The 21,397-nt window shown below is 46.5% G+C and overlaps 1 protein-coding gene across 6 annotated transcripts in view; it reads right to left on the bottom strand.

The window, feature by feature from the left end:
• LOC118506384 (protein TANC2) overlaps window positions 1-21,397 on the bottom strand; it is a 109,349-nt gene that overhangs the window by 48,283 nt on the left and 39,669 nt on the right. The window contains exon 2 of one of the 6 annotated variants that reach the window (XM_036043423.1): window positions 16,527-16,633. The exons of the other annotated variants lie outside the window; for them this stretch is intronic. The gene's annotated coding sequence lies outside the window, so the exon portion shown is untranslated. The remainder of the gene's footprint in view (window positions 1-16,526; window positions 16,634-21,397) is intronic. 6 annotated transcript variants of the gene reach the window in all.

Genomic DNA, 21,397 nt, shown 5'->3' with positions numbered 1-21,397 from the left:
AATTCTTTATCAAAATAATATTTAAGGAAGCAGTTAAAAAAAGGTTTAAAAAGTTCCTCATGATGCTTATTTAGGGCGAATTGCATCGCAATGCATCCACTTTCCATCGGATGGCCAGCAAAGTGTAATCACACACCGTAAAAGAAATTATCATTATTGCCGCTGCTCACCATAAAAATGGCATTCGTGCTCAACGATCCACCCCAAATCCCGTTGCCTGTTGGGAGGAAGGGCGCATCTAGATCGCTGCACAACATCATTACCAAGGGACAAGTACCGAGCCGTTTTCTCACTATCGGCGTGATCGACTCGAACGCACGGAACAAGCTCCGTTTAGCAGTCTCTTCATCTAGCGCCGTTCGTGATGGAATAAATTAAGATCAAGATTAACCCATTAGAGCGCATACAATCAATTATTTACTCAATCGCAGCCGCGTTGACCAACGTCCGAAATCACCGTTGGCCCACTGTGGCGCTTGCAGCAACAACAACAGCCAAACAAAAAATCAATTTAATCTAATTAAGGTCCAATACAAACACAACACCATTCGGCCAGGCCACACCGATCCGTGCCAGCGCCATCGAAGTCATCGATCCAGGAAACCCGGGAGAAACATTCCAAATCCCCAACCCCCCCATTTCCCCTGGCCTTTCCGGAGCCACAAAAATGAAAGTCCAACGGGTCCATTGGGTTTGGCCAAAGCACGGGTCACACAATAACAGCAGAGAATCGGATGCAAACGGGGCCCCTTCGGGTCTGCCCTTTAATCGTGGCTGCCTTCCCCAGTGCCAGCAATGATTGAAATGTTTCCGATGTTGCCTGTCAATCATCGCGGATGGAGGGAACCTCGAACGATGATGATGTTGTTACCCTGTTATGTACCTTCTGACCGGGGCCGATCGAAGTGGTTAATCAATTTTTTTTCTTCCTCATCTGCTGCCTCGTTTTGTTGGTCGGATTTCGGAAACGCTTTCGCCACTTTCACTGTTCACCGGTATCCGGCAAAGGCAAAAGAATTGAATGAAGATGCTGCCCATTGCACGACACAAACCTGGGTATTCTGTTTCTGCCAAGCAATCGTACAAATCTCACCGATGGCAGAGGCATTCGGTCTAGCTGGTCTAACCACCAAGGCAAGCATTGGTACAGAGATAAAAGACGGTTTGATAAAAGGCGAACCTTTGGAAAAGGGAATTGCCCTATTACGCGATGGCTAAAGTGATGCACATGATGAGGCGGATGATGATGATGATGATGATTGTGCCGACCAATTTACCAGCTTTATAATCATCCTCAATCAAAGAAATTTGTTGAGCGGAGTCACTTTGCTAATGCTTTGATTTCGCTCAAAAATATTGAAGGAGATGGTTCATTTTTTATGGCATAAATTTTAGTAATTATTATCTAAAATTATTTAAAATTACCTTAAATTCGAACGTAGCAGTAATCAATAAAAAGTCCAACTTCTTTTACCAAACCACGCTCACGCAAAAGTCAACTGGAAAACGGCCCACACGTCTTTCCATTCGTTGCCCTGCATGATCGCATAGACTCGGATGAATTGGAAAATCAAATCAAGATAAAAAAACACAACATAAAGCAGCTCGCACGTCGTCCAACCATTAATCACTCGATACCAGCAAGGGAAAATTAATTCCTCCCAGAATAGGAACAGGATACGAAGCTGTTCCGAAAAGTGATCCAACAGTAAGTAGCAAAATGTCGTGCAAGTAAAGTGAAATTACTTTAACTTTGTGACGTCTAAAACATGTATTAGAGCGTGATTGGTGGTGGCGGTGGTGGTGTTTGTCCGGTGCCGGTGATCGCACGGAATGTCATCAAACTTATTAAAAAGTTAATTGCATTCCGTTCATCGTAATTGCATCCCTCGCCAAAGCACGATGCATCCACTGGCAACGCATCATTATGGGGCTCGCCCGAGAGTGTGGCGAGTAATATTACCAGTGGTAATATTACCACCGATGGCCGTGTAATATTAATGATTGGTTATCGGCGCTAGTTGATCGATTGCAGGCAACACGCACCCTCATTCAACTGGCCGAGATTGTTTCTCCTCGTTTCCCTCATTATCTGACGCGGAGGGAAAAGAAATTCATTTTCCTTCGAAGGCAAGTTCCGCGCTGGAATCGAAGAAAAAGCAAGCGATCATGTAATGCAAAACTCTCCCTTTTCATTTGAAGTGTGGTAGAGTGGAGTAAAAACCCCTCCATCTATAATCGCTCCAGTTGTGAGCACCTGAAAGATAAAAAACGGTGTATGAATCCTGTTGGCATCTCGATCGCTCCACACTCAATAATGGTGCTGCAGAGCAGCAAACTAATCGCCCACTGTGAAAGTGTCTTCGAGGCCGAACGGGGAGGGCTGTGCTGTGCAGTTGAATGGTGATATGGATTTGTCGATCTGCCCTCGAAACGGGGAGACATTGCGACTTTTTATTGCTTCAATTGCTAGAAGCGTAACCCACCACACACTTGTCACCGGCTAGCGGGCTTTGGGATTGCCGCGCCATCCCATCGGTCTGAAGTCAACCACCTCGAAGGTGGAGAGGTTTTTCCTAGCGAGATGGGAAAACGCAGCTCCCGGTGAAAGGAAATCCTAGCGCTTCTCGTTCCCCGTAGGGAAAGATTGAAGTTCGATTTAATTGGAATAGATTTTGCCAGGCTGATAGGTTGAACCGTTTTTTTTTTATAAATGGCGTTTGGCCACCAACGTACGCAATCTATTTACTACAAGTTTGCGATGAAAGTGAATGTCGCTGTGGAACTGTTACTTTCTTGCGATTGGCGATCACACTCGCTTGCTCGTATGACGCATAGGTCCTGGTAAAATTACAGACGCTTGATAAGACGCTCTTAACATTTTGCTTAAGTCACCTCACATGCTCTTAGATCACTAGAGTGAGCATCCACAAGGAAAACGTTACAACCACAGCAAGCCCACGTTTCATTCGGTCCAATTACAACTTGTTAACGGAGTTGCGCCTCCGAACACTATACAACACAAGCTTCTCATCTTCCACAAATAAATTACTCACGCTTCCCCCAACCCATGCCGCTCGAACGTACCGTTCACGAACGTCACGAACTCGCTCGAACCCAACTGCCTTCCCCAGGTTCTATCCAAGCGATCTTTTACCGTACCCCGTCCACGTGACATTTACTGTAAGCCATTCATCCAACGAAATATGGCATTTCTAGCTCAAACTCCGAGCAAGCAGCAGAACTATCAGATCTTCCATTTCCCGAACGGTTTGCCTTGCTGAAGAATTACAACACCATCTATCCGGGCCGGGTCGATAGTGATCTTTAGGCGAGCCTTCTCCACCTTACCGTCATGCTAAATCAGCCTCCTCTCGTTACAGCCCGAGCCCTGTAGGAGGATGTGTATGTTTGCATGTAATTCATTTGTTCGCCGAGTGCCTGCATCGAAACCTGACCGAGACCTGAAGAATCCGTACCGGAGCTGGGGTTTGCAGGCAGGGAAAAATGTGTTGTCTCCGCATAGCTCAGCTGGGCGACTCACAAATGTATGACTAAACCTGAGCCCATCCAACGTGTTTCCGGAGATGGCTCCACGTGTGGCTGCAGTGCAGTCTTATCGCTCAGCTGCAGAAAGGTTTGAAACCTCACCGTCGTCATCTTCGTGCAGGCTGCACTGTGAAACTTGATTACTTGACGCAGTATAATGTCAGCACTTTCTAGCACTGGCAAGTCTTTTACTCATCTTTCGTCACCGTTGGCTGAACCCAACCACCCTACTGGGATGGGATTCCTGGGATTTTATTTTCCATCTTCGTTCGTGGATCGTTCGTGGTTGTTTTTATCATGCAAAGTAGATCGTGGAATGTAGCGGTTGTGCGTTTTGTTTGATTCTGCGTAGGTTTGAATTTCAATATGTAAAATATGTCGCTAACACTAGCGGTTGAATTCAGTTTGAAGCCATTTCAGTTTTTATTGTTATTTTAATCGTTTGACACGTTAAACAAGTTTTAGTGGCGAAATCGTCATTCGAAAGTAGCATCGATCGAGTCCGGATTTCATTCGATTCAAAAACCGCAAAGTGTCACCTACAACCAGCGGTAGCAGATGAGGATGGTTGCGCTTCGGCTACCGTTGCGAGCTGTCACGCGTCGTTGTCTTCAGTTTTGGACACTCGCTCACCGGCAGAAGCATTCAGTTTATCGGGCGAATTTGTGGCTTCCGACCCGGCACGTCAAATGTCTTTCTGGTTAACTCATCATTTCCCACTTTGATGCGTAGCCACACAATGCCTTCAACTCCCTCTCAAAACGGTTCACATCCATCACCAGACATCGCCATGTAAACAAGCTGTCGTGGATGGGTGCTTGTGCCCAAACCCCTCGTGCTCTCGGGGCCAGTTATTTCAGTACAGACCTAATTAAGTTCGCACACAATAAAGTCAGAACGGTTGCCGAGCAAAGTTCATCGTGGTAGTTTTCGTTTTGCATGGCGTCACGATCATCTGATCATAACGGCGAAGGCACGCCGAGTTCGTTATTCCAATTTGCATCCGTATGCTTCGTAATACGTATGTTCAACGTGGTCCCATGTACAGCTCGCGACAAACGACTCGCTCCCGAACCATGTGAACAATGTGCGCCTGGAGTCGTTTATTTAATTGAGTTCGATTGGATATCGGAGGAGCAGCCAGAAACGACTCTGCGGAAACGAGTTCTTAAACAATACTCATCAATATTAATTCCAACTGCTTATAAAAACACATAATAAAATTCAGAAATTCCAGCGCAGATTTCTCGCATCGTGATTTAAAATTCACGTTAAATGATTTTGGGCTAATAAAATGTCAACAAAACCTTGCTGGCACCGTCCATCGCTCCATTTATCTTCCCTGTACCCTGTGTGACAAAAGAGATGAAAATGACAAACGACCGAAGAAGCCGACCGAACCTCCAGCCTCCAGACCTCCCCAGTCCTGCCAACCGAAACCATCAATTGGTGCTGGTGCAATTAATTTGATTACAGGCCGATCAACTTTGACATTTTTTTCTTCTGCCAGCAACGCTTGTAATTGCTTCAACTGGATGCAAGCAGTGAAATGCAGCTGCCCGCGTCGTTTAACCTGAACGCGCAACCGTTTGAAAGCTTCCCGCCGTGGCATACCCTTAGCCAGGAGTTCCGTCCGTCCGGGGATCGAAAAATGAAAACATTAAAGAGCACGTTCCATCGCACGATCCGCTGCTTGCGTGAGAAACGCTCATTGCAGTGCGACAAAACTGCACATACACACACAGTGGTTGCGGACTTCAACAACTCCGCGAGTTGCATACAACCCGGCGGGCGCACCTGTGCCATAATTGCTGGGTCCGGTCAATCCGGCAAATTATCCATTTGGCTCGGGAAAAGGTTTCCTGCACAGCGTGCGCTCTAGCTCTCCATTAGCTTTCCAGCAGCTTCATGTATGGCCAGGCCAGCCACCAAGAAGACTGTCGGGCACTGCCGAGAGATATATGGCACCTTACACGCGGGTATGTCCCGTCCCGATCGGGTTATTCTACAACGCGCGTTTGCTCCACATTGAACTGTAAAAACACGCGAACGGTCCGAACTTCCATGGTCAAGCGGCTGCAAACGCTTGCCGTTACTTGCACGGCGAAATAAACTATTTTATGACAGTGCCTTTGGTTCTCTCTAACACACATCAGCACAGTAAATGTCTTTGCAATCGACACCGACTCTTTTAGAGTAATTAGTGTGTACCGTTGCTAAAAAAAAAACCTCCCAATCCCAACCAGAAACGCGATCTGTCTAGATTCAGTAAAAACACAGCAAGGTTAAGGCTTATTTGCATGTGATCCAAATTCTCACCCCCTGAAGCCTGTATCTCGCATTAATGCTCTCGCGAGTACCGCACCTCGATTGGGGACACCAGCTTTCGGGGGCTGAATTCTTCAATCCTCAAATGTCACATAACAATGTAACGAGCGGCTGGTGGCTGCCACCAAAAGCGAAACATGATCGGGTTTTGTTTCAGTTGTGCATGATCTCACTTCATATAAATAAACCGCACTGCATGGGAATAATGTCACACCTTACGGTGCAATTTATCAAAACACCTCCACCCGGGTTCCCAGGGTGGACATTAAGCCGGAATTACCTCGCAAACACCTTAAATGTTGCTTTCACTTTCTAAACGCCGCATAATTACTTCCCCGCAAATGGAATGCCTTCAAATCGTCGCTATTAATTTACTGGCAGTGTACTAAGTACTTGCTTGCTGGTTCATTTTTTCCTCCCGATCTTTCACTCAACTTATACCTTTTGGGGTTAAAATTTCCTTGTTGCGAAATGTATCCTGAACACTCGCGGCAGGAGCGGCTAGAATATAGCGTCCCCTTTGCAAAGGTACCCATGAACCCCATCATCATCAACAACCACCGTAACTGCCACTCACACCCAGAGCGTCACGGAAGCCGACAGCCTGAACCTCGACCGCGTTTAGTAGCCTCCGTTTAGCGAGCGTCGGCTACTTTTTCAAACCCCCCAAACAGCATGATTTATGGGCCAACGATGTTGATGAATGATCAAGTAGCACGGCCAAAGCTCGACCCCATCCTCGGATGCGGTCACCTTTCATGTGCTCCAGGTGTGTGTGTGTGAGACCGAACGACAGTTAAAAGACCGAACTTAACACTCTGCTCCGGATGAACTGTACATCCCGCTGACCAAGTTTCAGGCTTGCCGATTGGAAATAAGGACGGAACGCGAGAATAAACCGGTACTTGAGCCAGTACGGTACAGATACAAACTCTCTTCTATTTGTCTTTGAGTGGAAACATCATATTTCATCGAATTGGCTGCAGAAACTAGGTCCAAAGATATCTTGGTTTAGTAACTGCCTGGAAGTTCCAGCTCAGTGATCTACAACAATGCAGGAGGGACCCGAGCATTGAGTATCGCAAACTTTCTCCCCTATCTCCCCCAAACCTCCTGGGACGTACTTCGGAAATCGTGCAGCAAAGCAGCGTTACATCATCAGCATTTAGGACCTGAACCGAATGCAAATAGCTCCGACAAACCGGGTCCCGTTTAATGGACAAACGAACCATTCCTTCCAACAGACAGGCCAGGCGTTCAGGCGATCTGGTTCGATCAGAACGGCAAGCAACCTGATCACATACCACCTGCACTGGGGCCCGGTGTAGGGTGGTTTGGCAATATCGAATCGACAACAACAAACTGGTCGAACAACCGAATCCATTCAAATAGAACTTGCTTTTGAACTTGAGTCAAAGTACAATGCGCTTGTCTAATATTTAGCAGAGCGAGGGGAGGGCTTACTGGACCGATACAATTGCTATACAATTACGCTTAGACGCTTACAGCGCGACAGTTTAGCACACAACTACATCAGGTAGCAGGTTATCAGTTATGTTAATAATTTTGTCCTCGGCATTTGCAATATGGGGGATTTGTTTCCCTACAAGAGCAAACTTTTTGAAGACTACGACGTTAGCCCAACCGCACAGAATTCACCATGCCCGAGACAAACAGCGATAGGTTAGCCCGAAGTAAATATTGGCTGGGTTAGGCCTATGTCAACTGGGTGCCGTGCTGAGGTAAGCATGAGCACAATGATTGGTTTGTTGTTTTTGAGCTGGACGATGACTGTTTACAGCACTCCATCGAACCAAGCTTTTCTTGGTGTGTTTTACTAAATCTTACTGAAGAAATTAAGATGTAACCTCACAAAATAGTTACTATCGCAATAATTAAGCGAATAAGGAAAGAATTTAATACGCCACTATAAACATTACAAATCTTAATTTCTGGACCATTTAAGTGATACGAGCCACTCAGCGAGAGCGCATACGATAATACTCTTTTAATGGCAAGTTGAAGTATGTGAAGGTTTCAAGCTTACTTAAAATTTGTGTGAGGACTTCTTGGAACATTTCAGGATGTTTTCTTCTCTTAGGAAGACATTATTTGGGACAGCCAACCCTAGTTTTACGATAGCAGAACCTTGCATCAGCTGATGTGATCACCTTTCACCAACTCACCTGATGGCACACTGAAAGCCTAGCCATCATTTCACTTCAACCACGCAAACAATGTACCAGAATACTCCGTTCACACCATGATAGGGTTGTCACTACCGACGCCTGCACGACACAATCCCGAAAAACCGCCAATGTCAGCGTGACCATGTTCCCTTAACCGGTGAAACCGGAGTGGTTCTTACGCGGTATCTTACCAGCTCTCACGAATGGTGAACCAAATCCATTTCCATTTTGGCGGGTAATGGGTACCAATAACTTAAGTACTGCGGATAAATTGAGCATCAAACTGAAATGGACTGCCACTTTGGCGATCGTCGGTCAGCAAGCACTGGCAGTGTCCACGCTTGCCAGTAAACAATGTTTACCGCGATCGGTCCGTTCAAGTACGTTCGATGCTGTCCGATCGGCCAGCTAATAGTCACTATAAAGTAGGGAATTTCATTCCCCCACCCGAATTTACTTACCCACTCGCCATTAAATTACCGGATTGAATTCGAAAAACTCTGCTACGACTCCCGAATTTCCAACCACCACCAATCCGCTGGGGGGGCGGTGAGTCCGACGTAATTGAGCAATATTTGCTTTTATGGACAATTGCGAACGAGCGTTCCGAATACTGTACTGATCCCAACGAAAGGTCAACCTGGGTTTGGGGTAGTGGGCTCGGTTTGGAATGTAAAATCGGTCTATTTTGACTAAGCGACTAAATGACTTCCGTACGCAACACCAAAAATGAACCATTCATGTTTTTCTTCGGATCGGTAAGGGCTTCACGGTAAGAGTTGGGGTATCTTCGTTTGAAATGAACACTCCCTATCTACTCCAGACTGATGGCTGTTTACTCCCAGCAAGAGGGTGTAGACGCCATCAACGTTATCGACATGTTTTAGCACTTTGCAGACGAGGGCCGCCGTGCTGTTTGCGCCGAGGTTGCAATATGTTTGTGCACTGCAATCAATGCCAGACGGTCGGTTGGTTCGGTGCTGATAGTAAATTGTGTGTGTTTGGTTTATTTTGCATCGCTTTTTTGTCTGCTGTTAAACAAATAAAAATAAGCAATAAGTAAATCTGTCGGAATTGTTGAGCTGTACAACAAGTGTTCAAGACACTCGATCGTGCGTACAATCTTGATCGTAGAATAACTTTGGAGGTATATTCTCCATAGTCTTCCTTGATTCTTATTCTACTAAATGGTCTACAACGCACCCCATAAAAATACTTCAATATCACCAACAAACATCAAAGACCTAAAGGGTCATTTACAGTAAAACACACCATTAGCTAAACCACTCCGGACCCATTCCATCCATCGAAGGGCAGCATAAATTAGCAATCAAATATTCATGACAAGCTCGTTTTAATGGTATTATTACTATTTGTTCCTGATGGCTCTCGGGCCATTCGCATTCGTCAGCTACCGGTCTATTCTGTTTTCAATTGTCTGCCTGGCCCGTAGATAATCTACTGCCTATCACCGCTCTGTGGCGACCTCCGATATTCGTCCCGTCACCATCCGCAGCGCATAAACTTCACTCGGGGTTAGTAAGCTGCTCCCGCTGTCTATCACTTACACCTAGTCGAGTAGGACAGTTCCCTGGTAGACGGCCCTAGTCGAGCATAAATTTTACCGTCACCGTGGTGGTAGCACCGTTTAGTTTGCATATCGGTACCCCAGGCCAGTCCAAGGATTTCGAGGAGACGGAGAAGCGAACTTATCATACGCGCGAGGTCTACGTATACGTCAATCTGCTCCGCCGTGTGACGGTAGCCGTATATAATTAACATGTTGTTTTTTTGCCTACATATGTGTTTCATCTATTTCTACATCGCGCACTACCCGGGGCGCGTCCGCGCCAAACTAACTACTGGCAGGCTTACGCGTCGCGCGACCATTTCGGCTCGACTGGGGCCGTTCAGCTTTCATTCAGCGCAGCGGATCTGTTCAGTAATCAGTGTAAAACACGTTTTTCCCAACCCTCCCGGTCCTTCGTATGGAAGGGGGGGGGGGTGGGCTGTTTTGCATACACTTTTCTCGTTTGTGTGTGACCGACTGGATCGCTCTCTAACAGCCTACCAAAGCGCACACTTACCCGTGGACTTTGCTCTCCCGTGTTGCTATCCGATGGAGACAGGTCCGGTACTGCACTACCTGCCTGCCTAATAATCGTCATTCCAATCCAATCAAAGCTAATATGCTCCAGGCGCGGCACGTGGACCCATTCGAAGCGGGAAAGAATTCGCCGCGAATCGCCGTACGACGGTGAGCAAGAGGCTTAAAGGATCAACGACGTAACACACGCGCCCGCGCTCTACCTGCGCGCATAATGCGTTTCTATTAATGAGGATTTTAACGCTTGTGAAGGATTTACAGTGAAATGTGATGTGAAATGGGCCAGACAAAACAGAGCTTAAGGGTGCCCGGTAGTGTGCGAGGTGCACAGCCATGGCATCTATCAAAACCATTAGCATTGCTGATGGATAGCAGTCAAAACATTACTCAAACGATTAGGCTGCCCGACCTGCTGGGGGACCTGCAGCCTTGTGAGCGGACCAGCTTTGCGCCGTACAATATTTCTCCACTTGTCGACAGGGATTTGTCACCATGGTTTGCCAAACAATCGAAGCGAAAGTTGTAAATGCAAACGCAATGCAAATCGTTGATCTATTGTACACGAAATTGGCTTACATTTCCTGCACTGGGAGAGCGTGCTATGGGTCGCCTTAACACGATTCGAATGGACCCTTGACGTTAAGTAACACAAGCTCAGCTCCGGGCACTGATGAAAAATGCAGAGCAGGTTTTCGCTACGCCCCGAACGAACCTGCCAAATTCTTTGACGAGCCTGGGCCACGAACGAATCGCACCCCGCACGAAAAAGCCTACCAAGGACATCCCAACATTCAGGGTGTCATTTGATCAGATTAGCGACACGAATCGGTTTGCTTCGTACCGATAGCCACCAGATCTCGCACGTACCGATCGCACTCTAATCGGCAATTCATTGGTTCACGTGCCGCGGTCTAGCGTACCACGCCACATGATTTATCCGGAGAAGAAAAACGGGCGCATTATGGCTATAAATTAAGAGCTACGCACGAGCCGCAATCTACATCTGCAGCAATTCACTACCCTGCATTACACCTTCCCGCCCCGTTCATCATCATCATCGCCAGTTCTCTCGAAGCAAAACCACCGATTGGAGGGACAGAGCGCACGGACCATGCCCATAAATGGTCTAGATGGCCACCGACACTCGGTTTTCGACGGACAACAAGCTTTCGGGGACCGTGAACCTTTCGAACCGCCGCCTGTGCCTTAAATGCGGCGCGCACGAACCTGTGTGGTACCAATCGCTGCACAATCGACCATTTTATGTCAAATCGGGCACGCAAAAACACCTCACCGACCTGCCGAATAATTAGCATAATCCTCTTGCCACACTAAGCCGACGACGTCCATTAGAAACCGTGCGCGAACCAAATCTAGCCGCGAAAAGGGCTCTCCGGGTGGCTAGGGAAACATTTGCTACAGAATGAAATCTACTTAGCGAAGGGGCCGTATGGTGCAGTGGCTGAATGATTCACCAGCCCGATGTGATGACAAGCGCGCGTGTGTCTTGAAGTACCAAAGCCGTCAGCCAGCCGACTGGATAAAATGGTGCACACGGATTGCAATTAAGCATGATTTAGTGGTAAGCTCTAGGAGGGGGGGTGTCAGGATACATTAGATTTGCCGTGTAGCAACCTATTCTCACAATGCAAAGTTTACGATGTTAAGCTTGTATCCTGTAAAACAAATCGTGGCCTGAGAGTCGCGCCAACCTGTGTCAAAGCTTAATGGACACTGGTTTAATGAAAAATCTCTTCATATTGTTACGAGCTGCTTACCATCCCAGCTGATGTATTTATTATTCGGTACAGCATGCAGATGGCGAAGGCCACAACCTCTCAACCTCAAAGGTTCCCCGATTACCACCATCATCCAATGATCGATCCAACGCCACACAGCTACTCGCGCATATCTGCCGATCGGACGTACCGTTTGGACAACGCTAGCTGATGTTTGTCATGTTGCCTGCCTGAATGGTTGATCTCTTATCTACCACAATTTCTGCTCGAAGGCGACCGTTACCTAACCTCAACACAACATACCTCCCGCTGACGGTAGCAGACAATGGACGCCAATGTCAGTTCCCCCGTCGTCTAGCATCTTCGAAATTTTTGGAAACTTTTTTTTCAAATTCCCAGCTACGCCTTATGGACAACGAAGCAATAGAGAGAGTGAAAGATACATGTAAGTTCCTTCCACCCAACAACAAACCAAACGTTGTAGATATGGCGTGCGATGAAACTGACCAACTGCAGCCACGCTTGAATCGGTCCGATTGTCACACACTGTACATGTCCTTCGTTCGTTTATCAAACGATAGGCAACACGATTACGGTTCGAAACCCCGACCAGTCTGGTCTGTTTGCGTTTCGTGCGAATGTTTACTATTTCGCAGATCTGCCCCAAGTAGCCTGTGTAATATCTTTTTGACCTCATCTTACCTTGGTGCCGCGTGTGAACACGAAACCGGTGGCCGGAGGTTGTGCAATCCTCCTCCTGTACGGCCCGGTGGTGGCCACATACATAGTTCGCCTTGCCACATCCCTGAAAAACTCCGTGTCACCAAACGGACACGATAACCATCACAACACAACATCTACTTGATTTCTATCACGAACCCCCTCGGGTTCTCTGGCAAATCCAACCCAGTTGTGGCAAGGTACGTTGTTGCACACCTTTCCTTCAGAATCACACCAGATTCTGTGATTGTACGGTTAGGCTGGTCCATCGAGCATATTAAGCCATCTGCTACCCAGCGGGATGAATAATGATGGCACAGTACAACGAGAGAGATCATCAGGCCTCCAACATCTGACGTTGGACGATGATCGAGTAGCGCCCCCCACCCCATCCCTTGGGTCGGTTAAATTTGGCCAGGTAATGAAGATGAGATCGCAAAGATTCAAGTGGCGCTGCCGATTGCACGGTGCAGACAACCGTTTTGCGGTTTGTGAAGCGCCTCGATTTTGACATTTTACCAGCGAAGGACACACACAGGGAGGCAAACAAAGATTTGCACAAAAACTTCATTCCTTGATTCGGCCGAACAACCCCACGAAGGTTTAATGATGTGTAAAGAGGCGGACTTTTGATTGAACCTGCCAAGGGTAGAGAGATATGCCGATCGTCAAGGTAAAACTGTCCTCCTCTAATTCCTTTTAATAGGCGTTAAATGCGCTGTTCTTCTCACTGGTTGGTGTTGTAAAAAGTGATAATGTGTCCTTTTAGCAACACAAAATATGTATATCACTACTGCTTATCGATGCGAGCGATTGTCATCGCCGTACGGTTCGGTGGACCATGAAACGAAGCCGATTGTAAACCGTGAAATACTAAATTGGTACAAGTTTCCTAATTTGTATCCATCACTCCTTTGCCAGAGGGTTTTGTTTTTTGCTCTAGTTTGCCAATAGCGAGTAAGTTTATGGGTTTGGTGGTTCGATAAGCAAATTGTATGCATCGTGAGCTCAACATGCACACGGTATTAGCATTTGTATGATATATTGAACCTTTTATCAAAACAACACTTTTATGTGTTTAATGCCACTAAACCGGCATAGCAAGTCATTGGAATACATCCAACTCAAGAGATAGATGATATGTTATAGTTAAGCAATTTTTTTACTAAAATTATTGCAGAATTTTGGAATTCTTAAAATAAATGTCAAGCTAAAAAAACCTATACAGTTTCCACTATATTATCAACTATCCCTTCAAGAACTACTTAACTTATCAAATGTGAACAAATGAAGGTTTAACAATACACAATTAAATTAAATACTTCTATTCTACCTCGAAAGGTTCTACCAAACTTTCAACCCTTCTATTTCTTCAACTTGGGATCCAACCACTGTCTTCCAATCTTATCAGGGAACCATTTTTGTTCTCATGAGGCCCAACACATTAACCGGTCGCTCTTATCTAAACTGGAAACGCGCATCGTCGCTCAGGGTCGCTTGGCAGAAAAAAACCCTGTACTGAAACGGTGGACAGGTTCCGGAGTTGTCCGGGTAGATAGAGTTTCCTGCCAGCAAAGCCAACCCGTGTCGGAAAGGTGCAACATCTTCCACTTCACTGTAATATCTCTATGGGAGAGCTGTCATCTTCTTTCTGGTAGGAGACGGTGGCCTCCACGGCTATTCCCCAAGAGCCAGTTGTCGTTAACCGGTGTGGAATGGGTTCTGTAATAATTTCTCCCTAATCGTGCTACTTCATCGCGTTTGCTTTATCGCTACCTTCCGAGTGTATAGCTCACCTTGCTACGGGTGCCGGTATGTCTTCGTGAGGTACCGACTTGTCTACATCCATGTAGCTCCAAGGTGACACATGTTACGATTCAGGAGAATCATTTTTTTTATTATTTAAGGAGATTTTTGATTTTTTTTTAATTAAAAGCTGATAATATTTAAACGATTCTTAAACCTTCTTCTAGTACGCATTTCATTCATTGCATTGCGCCTTCATTACTAAAGACCAACGCACGTAAACACCATTCAGGATTGATTTATTAGAATAAAAACCAGTGCAACCTTTCGACACGTCGTAAATTTTATTGGCCATCATTCTAGGCAATCTTCTTGGGCAGTTCAGCATACCGAGATGCAGCTCCCCGTGCAACCATTCATCGCCCATTTCATCAACACTATACTGTTGCATGGTTCTATCAAGATCGAGCTCAACCATTACGCACCAGATCCAGATAAGCTAGCGTTTCGAGGGCTCTCTCTCTCGTTCTCTGCCACAATCGACGATTAACCTCCATTTTTCTTGCTATTTTAAAAACAAATAAATAATGTTTTAATAACTAAGGCATCATCCATATAAATGCTTTACAGACCCACAGCCCCGAAGGAACATGGTGAAGAAACAACAGGCAACGAACAAATCACATGATACCCTTCTCGCGTGCACTATCAACAACACAACCGGTCAACCCGTGCCGGTAAGGGAAAGGATGCTGTGGCCAAGTTGAGAATGTATCAGCAGGAAGAAGAAAAAACAACACATCTCAAATCTCGAGCCACAACCGGGATCGCCAAAGCGCCTAGACCAAAGTGACCGCGGTGCCGGCTGAAATATAAACGCATTATCTCTAATCTCGAACGATATAAATCCTATCCACTTTATTTACCCTCGTTTACATGCGGCGCGCGAGTTTTGCAGATACCGGTGCAGAAAGTATTTTCATGAAGTTATGTTCCCATTTTTTTGTTCCTGTTTCGTCTATCCATTCCGCATCGGTTGTTCCTACCACCGGGCCGCCATATACGGCACAAGGTTTGGTGCACGGTTTATCAGGCCTCCTGAACTGAGGTTGCCCTTGCGCTGTAACGCTAATGGTTAGGTTAAGTCGTTTGTGTTTTATGTTTCTTCAGACCCAACCGTCGAGTTGGTCCTCGAGCCCTCCGGATCTCCGTTCCCAAGGATCGGCTGCTAACCACCAACCATTTACCATCGCATACAGAACCTCCCTAGCATGTTCTTATGTTTTCTTTGCTAATCATCGTACCCGCCCGCCCGTCGTCGTCAGCATCATGTGCCAACGACCTCCCTTCGCCGCATGCTTTTGCTAGTCGCGCATTCTAGCCATGTTCGCCGCAACAACAGCAACGACAGAACCCTCCCGAGAGCAACCGAGAGCAGCAACGGCGGGTAGATATTAAAAAGCCTTCACCATGATCGAAACCCCCGTGAGCCAGGGATTTATTATGTAGATGGAAGAATATTTCTATGCGGCACGGAATCCCCGGGACACCCGGGCTGGTCATGCCGCATAATGGCAATGTATGCAGAAAATTGATTTCATATTTTGCCTCGAGCGGCACCGAACAATCAGCACACAAGCACCGTGCCAGATTATCCACCCGAGCCCCCGATTGTCCACCTTCGTAACGCACTGATAACGCTTGCATCTATTAGCCCTGTTGGCTACTGCATTAATTCCCTCTCTCTGTGTGCGCAACCATAAATAGTGCAATAGTTGGAACAATAATTGGACGGAAAAGCGTTCCCCCTAGCGATGATCATACACAATCGTTACCAGATCATCACGATCGCTGGGGCTGGCTGTGTAGCAAACAAATCCTGCACAGAAGCGATCCCAAAAACAAACAACAATGTCCATCGCAGTGCCTCGAAGCAATCCCAACCAGCACCGGCGCTGAGCGCATTGAAATATGTGTCGTGTCATCTAACAAACGTCAGGTCTCTGCTAAGGTGGCTTATAATTACTTTAATGCTTCAGCCGCGCAATTAAGGCTTCCACTTACAGCAATAAAGATGCCGCACCACAATAGCATAATGATATAAATCGGCAGCTAAAATAAAAGGGGGAAAAGAATTTGAAGACTCACCACCATCACCACGACCACGACCCACACCACGATGGTTCGTCAGATTCAGTTGAAGATGTGTCCCTCTTGAATAGCGTACATTATCACGTCGAATAAAAGACACTTACCTAAAAACGAAAGAAAAAACAGACAAAAAACAAGCGTTAGTGTAATGCTCGTACAACCTTTTGTGATTCCCATCACATAATGATTGCCCCGCTCTCTCTCTCTCGCTAGTGCTCGCCGTGCCTCGAAACCCTCCGGCCCGAACGACCACTTTTACTTTTTCTTTTACGCGTTTAGACATCCCTTAGCAGAAACCCTTCGCATATGCTCTCTCTCTCTCTCGCTGAAAAACTCCATTCCATCCGTCAAAAAAATTCATTCCCGGTTGCAACGATCGTAATGACGCACTCCGGGTTGAGTCTAGAGAGACTCGTTCCCGGCATGTTACCCCGTTGGTGGCATTAAGCGACGAACCTCGGGAAAGGATTGCGTCCATTAAACACACACACACATCCGCATACGAATCCGTCACAACATGCATCGCCGTTTTGCAATAAATCGACACTCGGACCAACAAAATCCCACATCGACCAAGGAAGAAGCTCCAAGGATAAAGGCCACTGGCATCGTGTAGAAGCGCACACCGGTCAACATATGCACAACATGGTGCGGGACGATCAGCCTAAAACGAACCGGCAAATAAAGGAGGTGGAAGCGAATCAGTTTTTTTTTTTGTTTTTGCGCAAACCACATCAGGAGTCGGCGTCACACTTAATGCTGGTGGAAAGCAGCTCCTACCGTACGGGCCCTTTCGGCGGTGAACAGACAACGTGGACGGAGAATTTAAATCAACCCGGGACGAGAATCCCGGTACGAACCGAACGCGAGCAAGCCAGCACATTACAAGGGCATAAAACAACGACATAAAAGTTTTTACCAGCCCGTGAGCCTGACCAATCGCTTAATGCGCCTGGAAGCAGAAACTGCACAACGCACGCTGGGCCATAATCTGGGATTTTTCTTTGCCCGTTGCATCGCGAACGAGGATTTCATGTGTTGTGTTTTCGGTTCCAGCCAGCGAACGAGTGGCAACTTTTTTTTTTTGGGGGCATCGTGGGAAAAAAGAAACGATCCCGAAAATTGCACTCTCTCGTTCTTGTTCTTGTTAGGGTGTTGTGAGCGAACAGAATCGAGACGAGAATGTGTGATCGAGCCAGGATCATTAAAAACGAGAATGCCGGCGAACCTGATGGAATGTGCGATTCTTCAGTTGGGCCATAAAACGATTGCTGCCGCTGCCGAAACTCACCTCGCTCGGTCTTTTGGCCAGGCGAGATGCACCGAAGGAATCACAGCTGAGCGCGAGTTTTTGGGAATGAGCTAGGGGCTTCCGCCGAACCCACCGTGCATACCTTCGCTCGGTCACTTCAAAGCGTGTTTCAAAGCGTGGACATTTTTCGGTGCTACGGTTGAAACGTTTTTGGGAGCTAAACTTCCGCTACCCCGAATCGATCAAACGATGGCGCTATTTTTAGCATCCCTTAGGAAGCGGACATCCAACCGTGAAATGATGTTAAAAATGAAAGGGCGATTAAAACCAGAAGCTGTATCCCATGGTTTCCGTCGGACCATTGGCAATGAATCAACAAACAGAACGGAAGCAAGAATGTCTTCCTATCTCCTTTTCCATCGTTTGTCACCAACAGCACGGTCTCGGTTCAGTTCAGTATTTCTGTGTCGCTGCTTGATAGGAGACATTTGCCAAACACATGTTCCACCGTCGTCGCTAATGGCCACCCTGATTCGATGCAGGTTCTCACCCAGTCAAAAGGGCAGACAGACTTCGATGAGAGGAGTTCAAAACAAAAAAAAATAAATGAGCATCTTATGGCAACTATTTGACAGCATACCAACAACATCAGTAACGTGAACAGCGAGCTAGAACTCGTCGAAGAATTTGTGAAGCGGTGGACGAATTATTTTGCACTCGCTCACAAAACCATTTCTGGTATTCGTTTGGGAACTCTGAATGTCTCGACAAGATCGGACATGCTTCCTGGAACACAAGTTTAAACATGCTCTGGCAAGAACTAGCTTGTGTTGGTGGTCGAACGAATAAACTCATCCTACAGAATATGCCACGAGTAAGTTGCATCATCCTGCTAGAAGCAAGCGGCTTACCACCATAATAATGTCTTCATTGCATCAGATTAAACCGAAACAATAAAACAGGAGAAGATTGGCCAGAAGTTACAGCAGCTAACAATGGATTGGGATTGGGTAGATAAACCGGGACAGTACATCTTACGAGCTTCCCCGGAGGCACTGGAAGTCAGCGGGCGAAGCAAACCATTCGACTGACCCGTGTAGCTGTGTGTAGCCGATAAAAACAACGATCAGTTTGAATATTTAAATTGCTTAATCTTGTCCAGAGAAAGCTCTTTAAAGGGTACAGTTACGATTGAGACATTTAGCTTTCTTTTGTACTAAGGCTAAATGAATGTGGAATAAGCTACAAGACTTCAAGGACTCATATCGGGAAACGTACCGTTCAACTTGAACTTTGACTGTCGGAAGCAGTTGCTATTTTTATTTCGTTGATTTGTTGCTCACTTTCACGGTGACTTTGAAGTTTACGTTACTGGACAGCATTTGGAGCTGTCCAAAAGTTCAACACCACAGCACCACGGTTGATGGACAGACGGTTCCAGTTTTCAGGGTCATTTCCAAACCAGAAACACACACACACACCAGCTAGCTTGGTATGTTGACGTACAGTGTACAAAAATTTTAATTTGGCAAAAACGGTCGGAAATAAGAAAGCCAACAGCGTACACAAATAATCCACCAGAAATTGTCGAAAAAATAGCCTGCTGCCTTTTGATAACCTTTTTCGCGAGCATTCAAACGGTAGCGGACAAAATTTGTTTGTTTGTAAATTTTTTGTCACTTTTTAAAGCCTCGGAAGCACCACCATTGCTGCTTATCGCAAAGCTGGCGGTGTGTCGCACGAACCCCAGCTACACCAGCGATAAGTGAGCAAATGGACATTCGGTCTGTGTGACGGTCCACCCCACACTGTCACTGCGGTCAGTAGATTATCAAATGGGAGGAAGTTTAATTAATTCATAGCTACCGGCGCAACTTATTTCCAATGGCGTGGTGGGCCCAGTGCTACCAGACTCCATGGCATCGCTGCCGCCACTCTACTGGGTCCCAAGTCCCGACCCCGTACGCCATAATGGCTTACGTAAGAGATGCAGTTAATTTTCAACCTGTCACCTGTGGTGAGGTGCGGTAGCTGTACGGAGAAAAACTTCGCTACCAAACCAAGCGACCCAACTCCGGGAAATTGGTGTCCACCGCACTTCGATTACAGCCCGTCGTCCATCAGCCAGGAGGACAATCTACTTGGAACGAGCTTTTGGAGCGGAAATTAGTTTACAAAAGTTGCAACCCTCTTGTGGTGAACAAGTGGCTACCGACCGTCTGTCGCTGGTCAAAACCTCTAGCTAGGCAAAAATCGATCGTTTTACCGGCGTGTTTATTTTCTAATTAACCTTAATGGTCGGTGGCCAACCACTGCCGTGGTCATTTGGGAGACGAGCACCCGTTGGTCCACCCGTACCTTCCGTGTCGCTTCCAAACGAGTTCGCGATTGATAGATTACACGATCGTGTAGGGTCTCTGAAGGAAAAAAAAACCCTCCCACCGAACGTGACCTCCTCCAGCAGTCACCATCGGCAGTTGGAGGCGAATGTATCGCAGGTAGGTCCCGGTGCGGGGCACCGAGGTTGGGGTAGAGTCGTTAAGGACTCTTTCAACAGCGCCATGATTGCAGGCGAGCCAGACTGAGTGACGTGATTGATCTTTGACCGTTCTCGATTGCAGTCTGCGCGATGCGATGCGGAGTCCCCCGAAGGCATTCGCGTTCGACCATCAGCAGCACTCCGTCACATCATCATCAACCATTTTCATCTGCGAACCGTGATGAACTATCGCAGCGATGATCGGCGATAGGTCAACGAGAAGCGCTTTTTGGGTATGAAGTCGACGAAATCGACACGGATTTGCTAATGTGAGCGAACTAGAATCTTGGAAGCCATTTTTAGATCACACTCAGGATGCTTATTAACACTTACGACAGCCATTTAGTCCTTGGTCATCTAAGAGAACAGAAGATTATACTAATTTGCGTTTAATAACATGATGATACCTCCGCCAAGTCTCACCAATTGCCACTCGTATGGCGGAAGCATATCGCTTGTTTATTTTCGTTTCCTTAATATTTGTACAACTTGTGAATGACAGCCAAACTGCTCAACCCTCTTCAACTCCACACAAATGAATTCCATTATCATGAACCGGACAACCCGGACGATGACTAAACATTTCAATAAAATTGCTAATAAATGTGCAATTCTAGCACGGATGCATTCATTCGTGTTTCGTGACGAAAGCAAATCGCTTTAACCTTCCCAAAGAGTGGCTCTCGATTGATCCTCTCCAAATCCAATACCTTTGACTCCCGCAAAAAAAAACAAAGCAAAAACAGTTCTTCCCAAGGCCAACATCCTTGTGGGACTTTTCCTTTAGTGAAAAGCATCATAAACATGCCAGCCCCATAATAAAGTTCACGCAAACGTACGTGGGTGTAAAGATCCCATAAAGTGTTTAACCACTCACTTGTTCCGGGCTGGTTAAGCGATACGACGGCACCATCTTAGAAGCGGAGATGTCGAATGCCACAGTCAATGCGCCAACCCACCATAAACACCAACCAAAACCGGCCCGGAATGGTTCGGTTTTAATTGTGATATTTTATTTAGCAACCGTGCCACCGATTTAGACATAAAATGGTAAATCCAACTAGAACGGTCGTGTAG

The sequence above is a fragment of the Anopheles stephensi genome, chromosome 2 (assembly GCF_013141755.1).
Source record: "Anopheles stephensi strain Indian chromosome 2, UCI_ANSTEP_V1.0, whole genome shotgun sequence".
Taxonomy (NCBI): domain Eukaryota; kingdom Metazoa; phylum Arthropoda; class Insecta; order Diptera; family Culicidae; genus Anopheles; species Anopheles stephensi.
The sequence above is the reverse complement of the archived record's forward strand: the minus strand, read 5'-3'. Positions and strand labels throughout refer to the sequence as shown.